This window comes from Centrocercus urophasianus, unplaced genomic scaffold (genome assembly GCF_019232065.1).
Source record: "Centrocercus urophasianus isolate 14NV4802_14NV808 unplaced genomic scaffold, USGS_Curo_1.0 seq_25, whole genome shotgun sequence".
Classification (NCBI taxonomy): domain Eukaryota; kingdom Metazoa; phylum Chordata; class Aves; order Galliformes; family Phasianidae; genus Centrocercus; species Centrocercus urophasianus.
In genome coordinates, this window is record NW_024884811.1 from 819,447 (window position 1) to 833,837 (window position 14,391).

The following is a 14,391-nucleotide window of genomic DNA, read 5'->3' on the forward strand; positions in this document are numbered from 1 at the left end:
CACAACAGACAGATGTGATAAGAGGGGATGGATCTGGCATCAGCACACATTTGGTCTTTCTGACTGCATCTACAGTGGATGGCAGATAATAGGTACACGTGTCAAAGAGTTCTGAAGCTCTGATCCTTCACTGTGCAGAGCTGGGCAGACTGTTTCCTGTTTGGCCCTCTTCTCTTAATTTATTTTCTGTGGAAATTATAGTGCTGAGGGATGATGATATTCTCCAAGAAGCCAAAAGAACAGGAACCCAGGGACTCAGAATCTTTGCCAGGCCTGGCAGCTGCATCCACTGCATCAGTGCAGCCCTTTGTGAGGAACAGATCTGGAAAGAAACTGATTATTGGGAAGCAGAAAGTCAAGGTAAGGGGCAGGGTGGGAAGCATTTATTTCTTCCAGACTATATTAGACAAAGATACACTTATCTAGGATTTGATTTCATTATTACTAGTTTGTTTTAGAAGATGCATTCAGCAAGATAATGTTAAAACAGCTTGGCCAGCTCTGGCTAGTCAGAGATTCACATCTAAAATCTATTGGTTGTACATGGTCAGCTATACTCCAACAGGTATAAATCAACATAAACTAGGCCAGTATTATTTAAACTCTGAATGAACTTCACACAGCTGCAGCTATCAGTTACTGAATCTCATACCTACTTTTGAAATAAAAAAGTCTGCTTAAGAAATATAATTTCTCATTAAAATACTAAAGAAAGTATTTTCAGGCACAGTCTGCAGTGAAACATAGATACAGATCTGTGGATCTGTGCCATGCATAGATTGCACAACACCGTGGCTTTGGTGGTGAGATATGCAGCTCTTCACTTAAATGCTCTTTCTTCAAATCCAGCCCAATATTCACAGTAGGTCAGAAAACAGCATCTGCTGTTGACTGGTTAGAGTAAATGATTTAGTGCTCTCAGGATAGTTTTTAATGGGTGTGCATTCAGAGGAACTCAAAACCCAGCTTCCTGAGTTCTTAGATCTGACTTCAAGTATGAAAGAAGTGAAATTAAGACAGTTTCGCATGTGGTGGTATGAAAGACTGGAACAGCACATGAAATTATGGAGTAGAAAAAGGCAATACTAATTTGGAGACCAAAAAAAAAAAGAACTTTTCTTCTTTTCTTTGAGTTTTCTTTGTTTCAAAGTCACAAAGCTGCAAATAACATGATAATAAGAAGTAACAGGATTCTTCAAAGGTTTCTTAATTGGGAGATTCAGATTGAGGTTTACTGTTCGCTCTCTGTATACAAATAATAAATATCTTACAAAACAAAACAAACAAAAACCCAAAACAACTTTTCTGATCCATAGGCTACCTGCCACTAAAATCGTACTTCAACAGACTCATCTAACATGAAAACCACTTCAAAATTACAGTCTAAACTGCAATTCCATGTCCTGTTAGAAACCATTCTGTCAGAGGCATGGCAAGTCTCTGTGCTAGTTGGCAGGGCAAAGCCTGTCTGTACACTCACACTGCAGGCATGTAACCTGTTTTCCCTTCCTCCATCTGCCACATCAATTTGGGGTTCAGTCGGTGTGATGCAAAACAATAGCTCCTGCCGTTGCAGAAACATGTATAATTCCCCTACAGTTTGCAGCCATTTATATCCAATCCTATTGCATTAAGAATTTGACATCACACATGTAGTGCATTAATGAATCAGATGAAATGGAGCTAAAAACATTACGGGAGACACAGTTTTGCCTGCAATGGAGTAGACCATAAGAAGGCAGCAGACAGATGGTCCATTAAAGGCTTGTCTTTTACAAACGTGGGGAATATCACTCACACTGTCAAAAACACAGCCTCAGGCCTCCCATAGTTAGGAAATGCACTGAGGAGAAAAGCTCTACGCAGATTTTCAAAAGTCATACTCAGAGATTATCCAGTACCTGGGATCAGCAAACCTGGAGGCCTATGCAAGACCAAGCCTCCCTCTGCACAGTGCACGCAGCACAGACTCCAAAGCAGCACCTCTTATACGTTTGTTCTTTGGTAATCTCCCTGTGAATGCATGATGCCTCATACATATATCATGGGAAATTTCTCACTGACCCCAGGATGGGTTTTGAGTGTTGTTTCCAGCCCTTTCTCCCCAGCTCCATCCCCCAAATCCTTCTTTACCTAGTTGATGCACTCTGGATGCAGCTGCTATAGGCAATCTGCTTATAGACAAAATATCAGTAGTCGAAAGTGACAAACCTCTGATAATAGGATTAGAAGATAATAAAGTGCTAATAGCAAAAGGATGAGGCTTTCTCTCAGTTAGAGAGTTACTTGTTCTAGAAGTAACAGGACATGCAACAAAGGAAGACAAATTGGAAAAAAAATATGTCCACATGTGTCTTGTTTTTTGTTTTTTTCTTAGGCTCAGACCTGTGTATTAGCTGCCCAGACTCCTATTAGAAACACGTGTTCTGCATTTAGAGCGTTATTTGTTTCGTGATTTGTTTGCTTGCTTGCTTTTGATTTGTTGGTTTGGGGTTTTTTTTTAAAATCTTTCTCCCTTTCACATTTGATTTTTTTTCCTTATAAGGTGTCCTGGAGTATAAAATTTTCTCTGCTTTTTTCTTTTCCTCTCCCTTCTCTCCAAGTTTAGCTGTGTGTCTGCCAGGTGCACCGGGTTGCAAAGTCTATAGTTCTCTCAGATAACAAGCATTCAGGCATTGGAAATACCTCAGACATTTTCTTCTGTTCTCCCTCCCATACTCCCACCCGTCAGCAAAACCAGCTGCGCTGTGGGAGAGAGGCTCCCCCTCTTTGGACACAATTCTGCTGTACTTGGTACTGTTTTTCTCTGACTCCTGCAGCTAATGGAATAATTTCCTTTCCCGTGAACTTTGATGTGTTACTGTCTGTATCTCCCAGTGAGCGAGGCACCTGCGTGTAGTTTATTGGAAGCCAGGCACTTTATCATTCTCTCTCTCATGTAATGGGTTTGATTGTCATGTTCATTAAGGTTGCTCAACACCTGGTAAAGTGCTGCTTTTAGGACTCCAGTAGCCTCCCAAGTCGGTGTAGAAGGGCTTTGGCACAAGTGAGAATAAAGACCAATACTGTCATTACCTGCTGTTCAAAATGACTCTTGTTACTTTTCTTTGTGAGATCGATGCTATCAGTCAGACAAGAGGAGAAGGATGTTCTTGCCACTAAAAACAATGAACTGTGGCACAGTGTTTAATTCCCTTTGTCTGAAGAGAATAAAAACAATGGGAATTCTGAGTGGGAATTTTAAGAGCACCCTGCAGAAGTATCTGGTGCACCATCTTAAAGGAGCATGAGAGTGCAGATAGATGTGACTGTAGTTTTTCAAGGACACAATTCTCAGCAAGTCTAAATACACAGAAGTGCTACATTGCACAGCAACACAGATTACCAGCCTCTCACTGCAAAACAGACAAGGCTCAATGTGCTCTTCTAACAGCCCTCACAGAAGGTCTTCTGCAGTTTGCAAAATACTGTGGAAGACATAGAAATGCCTCAATAATTACACGTTCAATATGTTTAGTAGTAATTTAATATTATACTTGATTTTCTATTGTAATTTTAGTAAGGTGCAGAAATTTAACTGAAGATTTCAGAATCAGGAAGTTTGAACCTTTTCAATGTTTTTTCAAACTGTCAGCAAACTTTGAGAGACATTGTGATTCACATACTCTTCACCTTTTCATTTTCATCTTAGAAAGCAGGAGCACAAGACATCATTGTTAGCGAAGACAAGGCAGACTTTGAACCAATTCTACAGAAATGGGGAAATCTGACAGGAATTTCTGCTATGAAGGTGAGTTTGCACATATTTGTTTCACAGAAGTAAGATATTATGCTGCAAGAACTCCCTAATTCATTTAAAGATGTGGTGTGACACAATGCTTCCACCCACTGTGATTTTACTGAAACTTTAATACATGTTTTGCAGTAGGAGATGAAAGCCATATTTTACCACCTTCCAGCTCTCTGTATTTTTTTCTCTAATTCTTTCCAAGCTGTCATTCTACTGGCTTCAATTTGACATATTCAAATAGTTCAACCTTTTTATTTGCCCTGCGTAATATAATTCTTTTGAAACCACCTGCTTGTTTTCATTTTCTGGCCTGGTTAACTCATTATTCTGCTTCTTTTCTTTCTCCCATGACCATTCCTCTTTTTTTTCCATCCTGTCCTATGTGAAAGCAAAAATCTTTCCTTTGCTGCTGCAGAACTTTCAGGGAGTGAGAGTTTTGCCTTAATTTCATCTTTGGCAATGAAGGTGAAGGCTTTTACATTGATTCAAATGATGAAAGAAGTAGGGGAACTAAAAAAAAAAAGCCTGAAGTCAAGTAATAGTGAAAATCTGACGCTCATCCTCTGTCCTTCATGACTCTTACACTTGCTTGATCTCCTCCTTTCCTTTGTATACACATGTCAACTCTAAATATTACACTATGCAGGTGGTGCACACTGTTAGCATTCTAGACTTTCTGGTACTGAGGATAGAAGTCCCATTGCTTTCTGTGCACTTTAGTTGTTGCTACTCAGTGATATAAATGAGCAGCACTATTTCCACTTGCAAAACTCTCTGTGCTGTTTTATTGTTCTGGGTTTTTTTAGTTGCAGGAGAGCAGAAAGGAACAAATGAGAAAAATTATCTCTTATTTCATCTGCACAGGAAATCTGCCCAGTTGTGTGCTGTGTTGCTTATCCATGTGGGTGCCTGGCCTTGTCTGATGGATTGTGCCTCCCTGGAAGCTGCAGTCAGGAAACTCATTAGGATGGACTCCTCAAGTACTCAGCTCAGTCAACAGCCAGACACATCAGACCTGAAGGCTCCCAATTCACTTTCCTGTTGGCTGTGTCCAACGTCTCTAAGAAGTGGCATGAATTGCACTCTTTTCTGGTATACAGTCTGAGTTGCATCATTTTTGAGGGATGGGTAACTTCTGACTTTAACATCAATAGTCAACTGCTGGAGAGAATGTTGTGATCCTCATCTGACCTCCTGTCTAGCCTAGGCTGACATGCTACCCACCATGTGGTGTCTGCATTTAGCCTACAGCTCCACTTAAGAGAAGTATTTTTGTCACCAAGGCACAAGAGAGGGCTTTGGGAAAGAAAGAGGACAAGGGATGATCTGTCTTTATTACAAATCATTTGTTGCATACAAATCAATTGTTGCATATAGCTTGCTGAAAGAAAGCTTTGGCACCAAGTAAAATTTGGAAATAGATTCCTTTTTATGTTTGCTTAGTTTCAGACTTTTGGGGGAAGTTACTGCTAAAAATGGAAGGCAGGTGTGAAAACTTGCATGATGTTTGTGATTTCTGTTAAAATTTTGACCAGGTATTTCTGTCAGCATTATGCTCTGGCTGAGGAAAAGACTTCCGTGTTTTTAGACCTTCCTGTACCCTGGCAGTTTGCCTATGGTTTTGTGAAAGTGGAATCGGGTGATAAGCATTGAAGTCCAGTCCTGTGTTATTCTCCTCTCCCGGCTCCCCAGAAAGTGTAAGTTATAAGAATAATAAGCATAAAGATAATACTACTTTTCAAACTAATGTTTTCAGCACAAACACACATATTTTATGTAAATTGTCTTTTTCCTCTCAAGAGTGTGAGTTTTGTCGTGTGTCTGCAGTATTTCTCCGCATGCTAAGGTATTCTTATTTTCATTTCAAAATGGCATTAGTGTAGTAAAGCTGACTAAATCCGAAACAAAACTTTTCTGCTGGCGCCATAATGACTGACACAAAGGCCATTTCCCATCACTTAGTGAATTACTGCAGGAGCTGACAGCTGCTAGCCCAGGTGGCCATTAGCTGCCAAGAAACACCTGACCCAGGGCTTATTATTTATTAGTGGTAAGTGTCCGACCAGACAGCCATTATATCACATGTGAAATAACACAATTCCCTTCTTTTATGTGCTGGAAAGCTAAGTGCTTAACTCCCCACAGCTATGGGTACAGCAGAATCCTCCTCAGGGCAGCAGGTACTTGGCAGCAAGCACTGGACAGGCTCTGCTTCCTTCTACTTCTCAGATCTTTGCTCTTTCCTGTGCAGATGGACCTTTCTGAGGAGCATGTTGCTACCTTCTAATTCTATCTATGTACTATGGAAAGAAGGAAAGCCTGATCCTGGATAATAGAATCATAGAATGGTTTGGTTTTGACCTTAAAGATCATCCAGTTTTAACTCTCCTGCCATAGACAGGGACACTTCCCACTAGATCAGGCTGCTGAGCACCCCATCCGGTCTTGCATGAGTACCTCCACAGCTTCCCCAGGCAACCTGTTCCAGTACCTCTAAGAGGCATGCCTCAAAATCTTCCTCTGAATATTAAATCTAAATCTACCTTTAATTTAAAGCTGTTATCCCTTCTCCTGTTACCACACTCCCAATGATCTCTCTGCACCTTTCCTGTAGGTCCCCTTTAGGAAATGGAAAGCTACCGTAAGGTGTCCCCAGAGACTTCTCCAGGCTAAACAAGCCCAGTTCCCTCAGGTTTTCTTTGCAGGAAAGGTAGGCAGGCCCTCTGATAATCTCTGTAGCCCTTTCTCCTCTGGATCTGCTCCAGTAGCTCCACATCTTTCTTGTGCTGTGGACCCAAGACCTGAATGCAGTTATCCAGATGAGGCCTCACAAGGGCATCAGAGAGAGGAAAAATCATTTCCCTCTCCCAGCTGGCCACCACCCTTTTGATGTAGCCCAGGATACTGCTGGTCTTCTGAGCTGCCAGTGCATAATGCCGGCTTGTGTCCACCTTTTTTTCCACCAGAACTCCCAGGTGCTTCTCCACAGGGCTCCTCTCTGTTCACCCATTCATTGCCAAGCCTGTATTCATGCTTGGGTTTGCCTTGACTCATGTGCAGGACCTTGCACATGGCTTTGTTGAACTTCATGGTGTTCACATGGAGCCACCTCACAAGGTCTCGAGATCCATCTGGATGGCATTCCTTCATTACATCAATGACACCATTCATCTTAGTGTCATCAAGGATGAAATGACTGATCTATGCCACATTTAGGGTTAAGGTTAGGAAAAATCCAAAACACTTTCCACCCAATAAATGCCACCAACAAATTTAGATAGATATTTGTCTCTGGTGAAGCAACAGTGGATCCTTACAATCAACTATTTTCATAACAGTTTTTGTCATTCATTATGCCCTACTCTGTAAATCAGGCTGGTATCATTGGAATGGATAACTTTCCAGTCTTCATGCTATAAAGCCTCCTTAGTCAAGATGTTCTCCTTGTTTATCCTGGTTAAGCCCAATCTAAATATTTCTTCTTGGAGAACAGGACTCCTCAAAGGAAGGGATGAAAAAATCAGGCTGCTTGCACTGGGATGTGCACAGAGTTTGTGAAATCCATAGTGTCCATGTCTGGGGTAGATAGAGGCCCAGAGTTAGACAAGTGAGGAATGTTTTGTACATTTCTGTACGTAAAGCAGCTAAGTGGGGTCTAAAAGCCTGTGTTAGAGATTCAAGCAGCGTACAGTTGAAGATTGTAGGAGCTGAGTAAAATCAAACACTACTGCATCACCTAAACATGTGGTCATTACACAGAATAAGCCCTGCCAAAAGCCTGAATGGAACTCCAGGCCTGTAAATATATCACATCCCAGTGTAAACTATTTTATGATGATGCAGACTTAAGTTAATGATATTAGTCTAAGATTTCCTGATCTTTTTGTTCTCTAAAAAACTAACGTAGATAACAATGTTTAACTTCCACATAGCTAAAACAAATGATGATACTTGTGTTTTCCCTTAAAACTCGCAAAGCTGCTGACAGTTTCTTCATGTCAGATGCACTGCATGCAAATTCCTGATCTGAAATTCAGTCAGCGTGGCAAAAGCCAAAATCAATCCCAGCCCTGAAATAATTGCTCAACAAACAGGAAGCACATAATCCATTTTCATTATTAATACTTCTCTTAAGATTCAGGTACTCTGTTTTGCTTCTTGTAATGAGCACAGTTTTACAATAGATGTGTGGAGTTAGCTGTACATAACATCACTGACAGCTGCAGAGTTCTGGTCACATGCACCAAAACTGGATTAAATATAAGAACATTTCTCTGGTCAGTAACAGAGAGCAGAGAGATAAATTTGCAGTGTATGCCTATTCAACTTCATATACACAAATTTTACCTGTTGATTCTTAACCAGAACATACTTGTTGCCATCTTACTTATCAAGGAATTTTCTTGCTGTTGTACTGCATCTCTGTTTGTGACAGAAAGATTATTAATTTATCTGATCTACTGTCACAACTGCTTTTGTGTGTCTCCAGATTAAAATGATTTGGCAGTGTTGTTTCTAATGCCCTTGTACAATTGGGGTGAAGAGCTTAAATTATGTGCTTCTCTCCTTAATTTGTTTGAACCACTGTGAAGGGGGATTTAAATTTCTATAGTAGCAGTAACTTAGATGATTCATGGATTCACAATTTTCTTTGCTGGTGTTTCCGGAGAAGAGCAAACACAAGCAGAGAGGTCATAAAAATAAATCTCTCCACCTGCTGCCTCGTTTACATTCAGGTTTTTAAGCTTTGGTAGGAAACATTTTCCCATTTCAAACAAAGATTAATTCCTAATTGCCCCAGTTCTCATGAGAATACTTTTGCAGCTAATGAGGAACTCTCTTGATAACTCTTTTTTAAATGATGCTTTTAACTTGCGTCATCCATGAGCCGTCCTGTGGGGTATGGTGTGAACCTGGCTTTGTAGCACTGTTGTGGGATTACCTCGGATGAAGCAGCAGCAGTTTGTGTTGTGTTTGTGTGTGATTGTAGTTCTGCTGTCATGGGGCTGGGGAAGAGCTTTTTGGCTACTGCAGGATGGTTCTGTACTTCACACTAGTGATTATTGCTTGTGTTCAACAACATGTGCAGGCTTTGCCTCCGTTTTTGACCCAAGAGAGGTCCTTGAAGAGCTGGTGGGGCTGAATGCCATGCGCTGGTGGGAATGTGTACTGTGGAGGCAGCGCTGGAGGTGGATCAGTAGAAGTAATTGTGCCTCTGAGGGTTTTCAAATGGTCTTTTTTTTCACATGCATGAAGTTTTAAACTGTAGATAGAAAAGCAAAATGAGAGGGACAAACAAAATCTCGTCAGGGATAGGAGTGGTAAATCTTCTTAAGTTGGAAGTTTTATTCTTTCCATTCTTTGTCTCATGGCTTCCTATCATTTCTGGGGGGGAATTTGCTACCTCTTAGTCCTCCAAGGCTCTTTCTATCATCACTGCTAATAAAATGGATAACACATTCTCTCCATTGTGCATGTAAGTACCTAATTACTAACACCGAAATACAGGAAGGCATGAAGACAAACCATGTGGCTGATGTTTGTGCCTGAAGGAAGAATATTTACTGCCGTAGCTTGGATGCTGGGCTTTGTGTCACACTGCCATGTTTCTCCACAGTATATGCAGCAAATCTCTCTATTTTCATCTTCACCAGTGAAACAGAAAGTTGCTCAAAAACAGAAGCCTGGTTTGAACTTTATGGATCTGTGTTTGCTTAAGCTACATGTAACTCTAGTAACTTCTAACTGCTCAAGGCAAAAACAAACTGAATGATCACAAGATTATTGTTCTCTCAGTGGAGGGATATCTGCCTCATCTGCCATAACAGACTATTCATTAACTAAGCACACTGTCCCAGTTGCTGTAAAGCAGCAGACTATTCACAGCTAGAAATAGTGATGGCACAGAATGCATGTCGGAGAGCACATTCTTCCCCCTGCCCTGCGGATACCAGAGAAACAGAAGGGAAAATCTTCAAAGTGGAACTAAGCCGCAAGTAGCAAAACTTTAACCAGAAAGAGGCTGTTTAGGAAAGCCTGGTATTGGAGCCCAGCTTCTGCACCAGGCTTTTATCAGGATTTGCTCACTCAAAGAAGACAGATAGGAAAACATTAATATTAGGGAGGCTGACATCATCTGCTGCATGGAGGGGGCAGCCTGACCTTGCCACCACCCTGAGAGAGAAGAAAGAACAGGCCCTTGTGGAGAAGAGGTAAAAGAGAGGCAAAAGAGAAGCAGCCTCTCCTACCATGTCTGTGGTCATAGGCACAAGATCACAAAGCAATGTGGTCTTTAACTTGGAAAGAGGAGTGTGTGACTTGTAATGAACTTTATCCAGCAAAAGGCTTCTTTCTGCAGCAGTAAGCAATGCTCATTCTCCCTCTCTTCTTTCTGTCATGAATTTTTATTTTCAGAAACCTATTTGGGATTCAGAGAGCTGAAGGTAAACAAGAAGATGGGATTTCCCACCCCTTGCCCTGCTGAGATTGGCTATAACATAATAGTCAATCTAAGTAGCTTTCCGTGTGAGGCAGTGTATACTTAGCATGCAAATGGGAAGACAGCATTGCCACAGGAATGAAGTCTGTTGAGATGTGAGGTGAAGAGAAACTGCATGCTTTTTTCAGAACAGCCCCAGGAGGTTCAGCAGGATGTTCACCAACTTGGGGAGAGCAGGAGTGGCATCACTACTGTGGCACAGCGAGCTTCACAGCTCTGCCAGTTTACCAGGAGAGGTAACACTTCTTTTTGTCAGAACTTTAGCTTTGACTTCACTGCCCAATAGGAGACATTTTCAAATGCAGGAAGCCAACATGAAGTGAGAAGTAGGGAGTTTTATCCTCTAGTCAAGATGTTCAGATCAGCCTGATGCTTTTTATATGAAAATAGAAGCTGTATGCTTTCTAGCTGGTACTAGGTCTCTGTTTACCATTCCTCCTCAGCTGCATGGGAGCAGTATGAACTCCTCACCCACAGAAAGACTAGTTTATGCAAAGACTGAATTAACTTGGATCTTTCAATTCAGGCTGCTGGAAGCACTCAACAGCTTGTTCCCACGGTTTTACACTGTGCCCAAAGTCACATCATCAGCTATTCAGCACTGCTGGTACCTTCACATCTCTGTGCTGGAGGCAAGGGCATCTAAATGCTCTAATGCACTACACAGCAACGATCACCATTTCCCAGCAGTGTGCAGCTGATACAGGTCACGGAAATAACCTGTCCTGCTGCCACTTCCATCCCCACAAGAGCATCGCAGTGTGCTGTTAAAAGAGCTAGCTTGTTAACTGACAGCCATCAAAGCTACATAGCAGGGTGCAGCCTCAGAAAAGTCTTAAATCATATGCTGTTCTGCCTGTATTTGAAATACTTCTTGCTTTTATCCTAATTTTCTAATAGCTCTTCACTGGTCACTTAAAGCTAGGGGTGTGCAGAGAACACACTTCACTACACCAGCTTTGGTTCATAATAGAACATGGAGATCAGTTTGATCTGGGTACTGTTCTCACCCTACCCATCCACTCTCTATGCTCTCTTGGCCAAGTTGCTTTAGCACTTCAAGCCTCCTGTTCCTTCTGCTAGTCTATGTCCATATTGTCTGCTTACACTGCAGAGAAGGGACAGGCTTTATTTGCACAACAGTGAGTACAATAGGTTCCCAGACTTGGCTAAGAATTTTGGTGGAGAGAGTTCTCACTGTATATAAGGTTTGAATTTTAGCCTTGTTCTGGATGAAGGCTGAAAGACGCCCACACTCATTCAGGCTAGGATTCAGAGGCAACAAATGGCAAACTCAAAGGTGACAGATAGTAACTTCTACCCATGCTTGCAAGCAAGGAAATTAGCAGGCAGTAACCACGCTGGCACACAGAGCCTGGAACAGATTCTGAAATTGACAGACACCAATGTTTGTGTTAGCTGAAAAAGAAAGCAGCAGCAAAAAATGCAGAACAAAAATGAGAAATACTTCAGAACGTTTCCTATTGAAAACAAGGAAATCTCAACTACTGGCAGAATGCAACATCGGCTGAAATTTCCAAAGAGCAGAAGGACTAATTTTGAAGTACTCAGCATGCCTGGTTGGGACCAGGTTTTCAATTTAGCTCAGTTCCCATGGAGGCAGCTAAACAAGAGCCAGATTTTTAAAATCGCTCAGTAACCAGCTGTTTCCACTGCAATACTTCTGGCCTAGTTTTCAAACAGAGCTCAGCACCACCCAACAGGCTGTGCCATTTCAGAAGCTTGCCCTAAGTGTCTCTGTACCTGGTGTCATTACTTCAGTGACTACTTGTAGGAGGTTGATGTCACTCCCATTCCTATCTTCCTGCTCCCTTTCTGAGCCCTGATGTGGCCCAGATAATGGGAACTGTGAGATAATTTTTCTGAGTGTAGATAGAGAATATAAAGAGACGTAACACATAGGCTGTGGCATGATGAGTGTCAGAGCTCTGCCAATTTGCCAGGCTCTCGTGAGCTGTGAGAGCCAGCAGTATGCTTTGACCTGCCAATCATGCTGACTCATGTCAAATTATGTCATCTTTCAAATGTCTGGGAAGATTGAGTTTGGAAATCTCTACCTTTTTTCACATGCAGACAAAGCCAAGAATTTATTTTTTCTGAAGCATGCAGGGGAGCTGAAAAGACATCGGACGCACCAATTCAAGGAAGGCTGTGTGTCTAGTAGTGTAGAAGTTTGTCTGTGTGCCACCACATAAGTAAAAGCTGCAGACTTCCTCCATTTGCATGTGAGTGCGGAGCCTTCCAAGGGCTGGAGCAACTGCTTGCTAGGAGGAGCTACCCTGTGAGTCCTGAGCCACACACAGTACTCATAGTCTCTCTCTGACTTTCCAGGTGCTTGCAGGACAAGCTGGATGCAAAGCCAGTGTGGAGAGGTGGAGTCTTGCATGGTCATTGCAGAGCAGTGCAATTCAGCAGAACAGCGCAATTCAACAAAAGGGGGAAGAGCAGAAGTTCTCGGGATAGGAGTGGTCCGCCACAGGAAAAGAAAATGTAGTTCTCTTTTTCTTGGCGTGTTTTTATTGTTTGCTTGTTTTTTAATTTTTAGTTTAGAGAAGGGCAGAAAGCAGAGTTTATCAACAAGGCTGCTTGCAGCATAGGGAGCCTGGGGCTGCGCACACTGATGTTCTGCTGGCTGGAGATGTGCTTCTGATTTCAGAGGTAGTTCAAAATGTCTCTTTCTCAAATCACACCCCCTGGGAAAAAAAATAAATAAATAAATACAGGCTTAGAAATGCAGGTGAATTTCAACCTCTTTAAAAAAAGAGGCTGTTGTTCATTTCCCTGTTGGAGAGGGAAGTCTCTTCCCATCTGAAGCTTCCTCCTCTGTCATTTCTTTCTCTCATTTCCTCCAGCCCCCTTGCTGTGTGACCGTGTGACATGCAGCCGTTCTGTGAGAATCAAGAGAGATATTGGCAGTTTGGGAGCTGTTGTTCCTGCTTATGTATGCAAAGAACATAATTGCTAAGTGCATCATCTGTTGTAATTTACACATCCACACACAGCTCAGATCAGGGCAGTCTTTACATGGGAATGCAGTGCCTTGTTTTCTTCTCTGCTTTGGTGAGGCAGGGGAATACTAGTTCTCCTGGCCCTCATTGTGCTAGGCTCTGTACAAATGTCCCAGGAGGTGGTCCCTCCCCTACTCAAACTCTCACTGCAGCTGAAAAGGACCAAGGTGGGAAACAGAATTCCTTTAGCTCTGCCTCTTCACATGCAAACATTGCAGTTTGAAATGATTTTTCTAAAATTATAGATGGAGTCTGCAGCAGGTGTGAGAACTTAATGACACCAAACCCAGCATCACAAAACCCCTCTGCAGCCGCAGGCACAATGAAGCACTGCTCTGAGCACTGGCTAAGCAGGAGTCAGCCAAGTAGCAGGAACAGAGTGCTGGTTCATGAGATAAAAATAGTAGCTCTGTAATAATCAGAGGACAGGGGTCCTAAAAAAGTCAAGCAAAAATGTGAGCCAGTGTCCCTTTCAAATGTTTTGACTGTCATCACAGCAATTGGACTTCTCAACATCTTAAGCAGCAGAAGTGAAACCAACACGCTCTGCTCCCTTCAAACTTTCAGTTGCCACAAGGTATGATCCAGCCTGAAAGTGAAGGCTGCAAAGCCATGTCTGAGATCTTACAAACCGACAGCATGCTTCATGATAACTGGAAAGTGGGAGTGTCAGTTATTGTTCCCTCCCCACTACCTTCAGTAAACTTACAGCTCCCAGTGGTCCCTGCAATCCTTCGGTGTGCTGGACAGGACACCCAGTGACCCTTGAGGATCTTCAGCAATAAACAGTCTGTCCAAAAACCCTTATGAGTCAGTGGCAAATCCTGCAGATGTTTATGTTAGGATCCTTTGTTCTTCAGCCTCTAACCACACTGCCTCAGTGGACAGCATGGATCCTCATCTCTCTTCCTGTTTTGGGAAGTGTTGAATCCCCATTTAATCAGAGGTTTGGAAAAGAAAACTCTCCCCCTCCTTGCCTCCAGGAACTGTTCTTTAAGAAAAACGCTGTGTCCTGAGCAAATGCCAGGAGAGCTCACCTAACGTCAACCACCATGGGCATGCCAGTTCCCTTC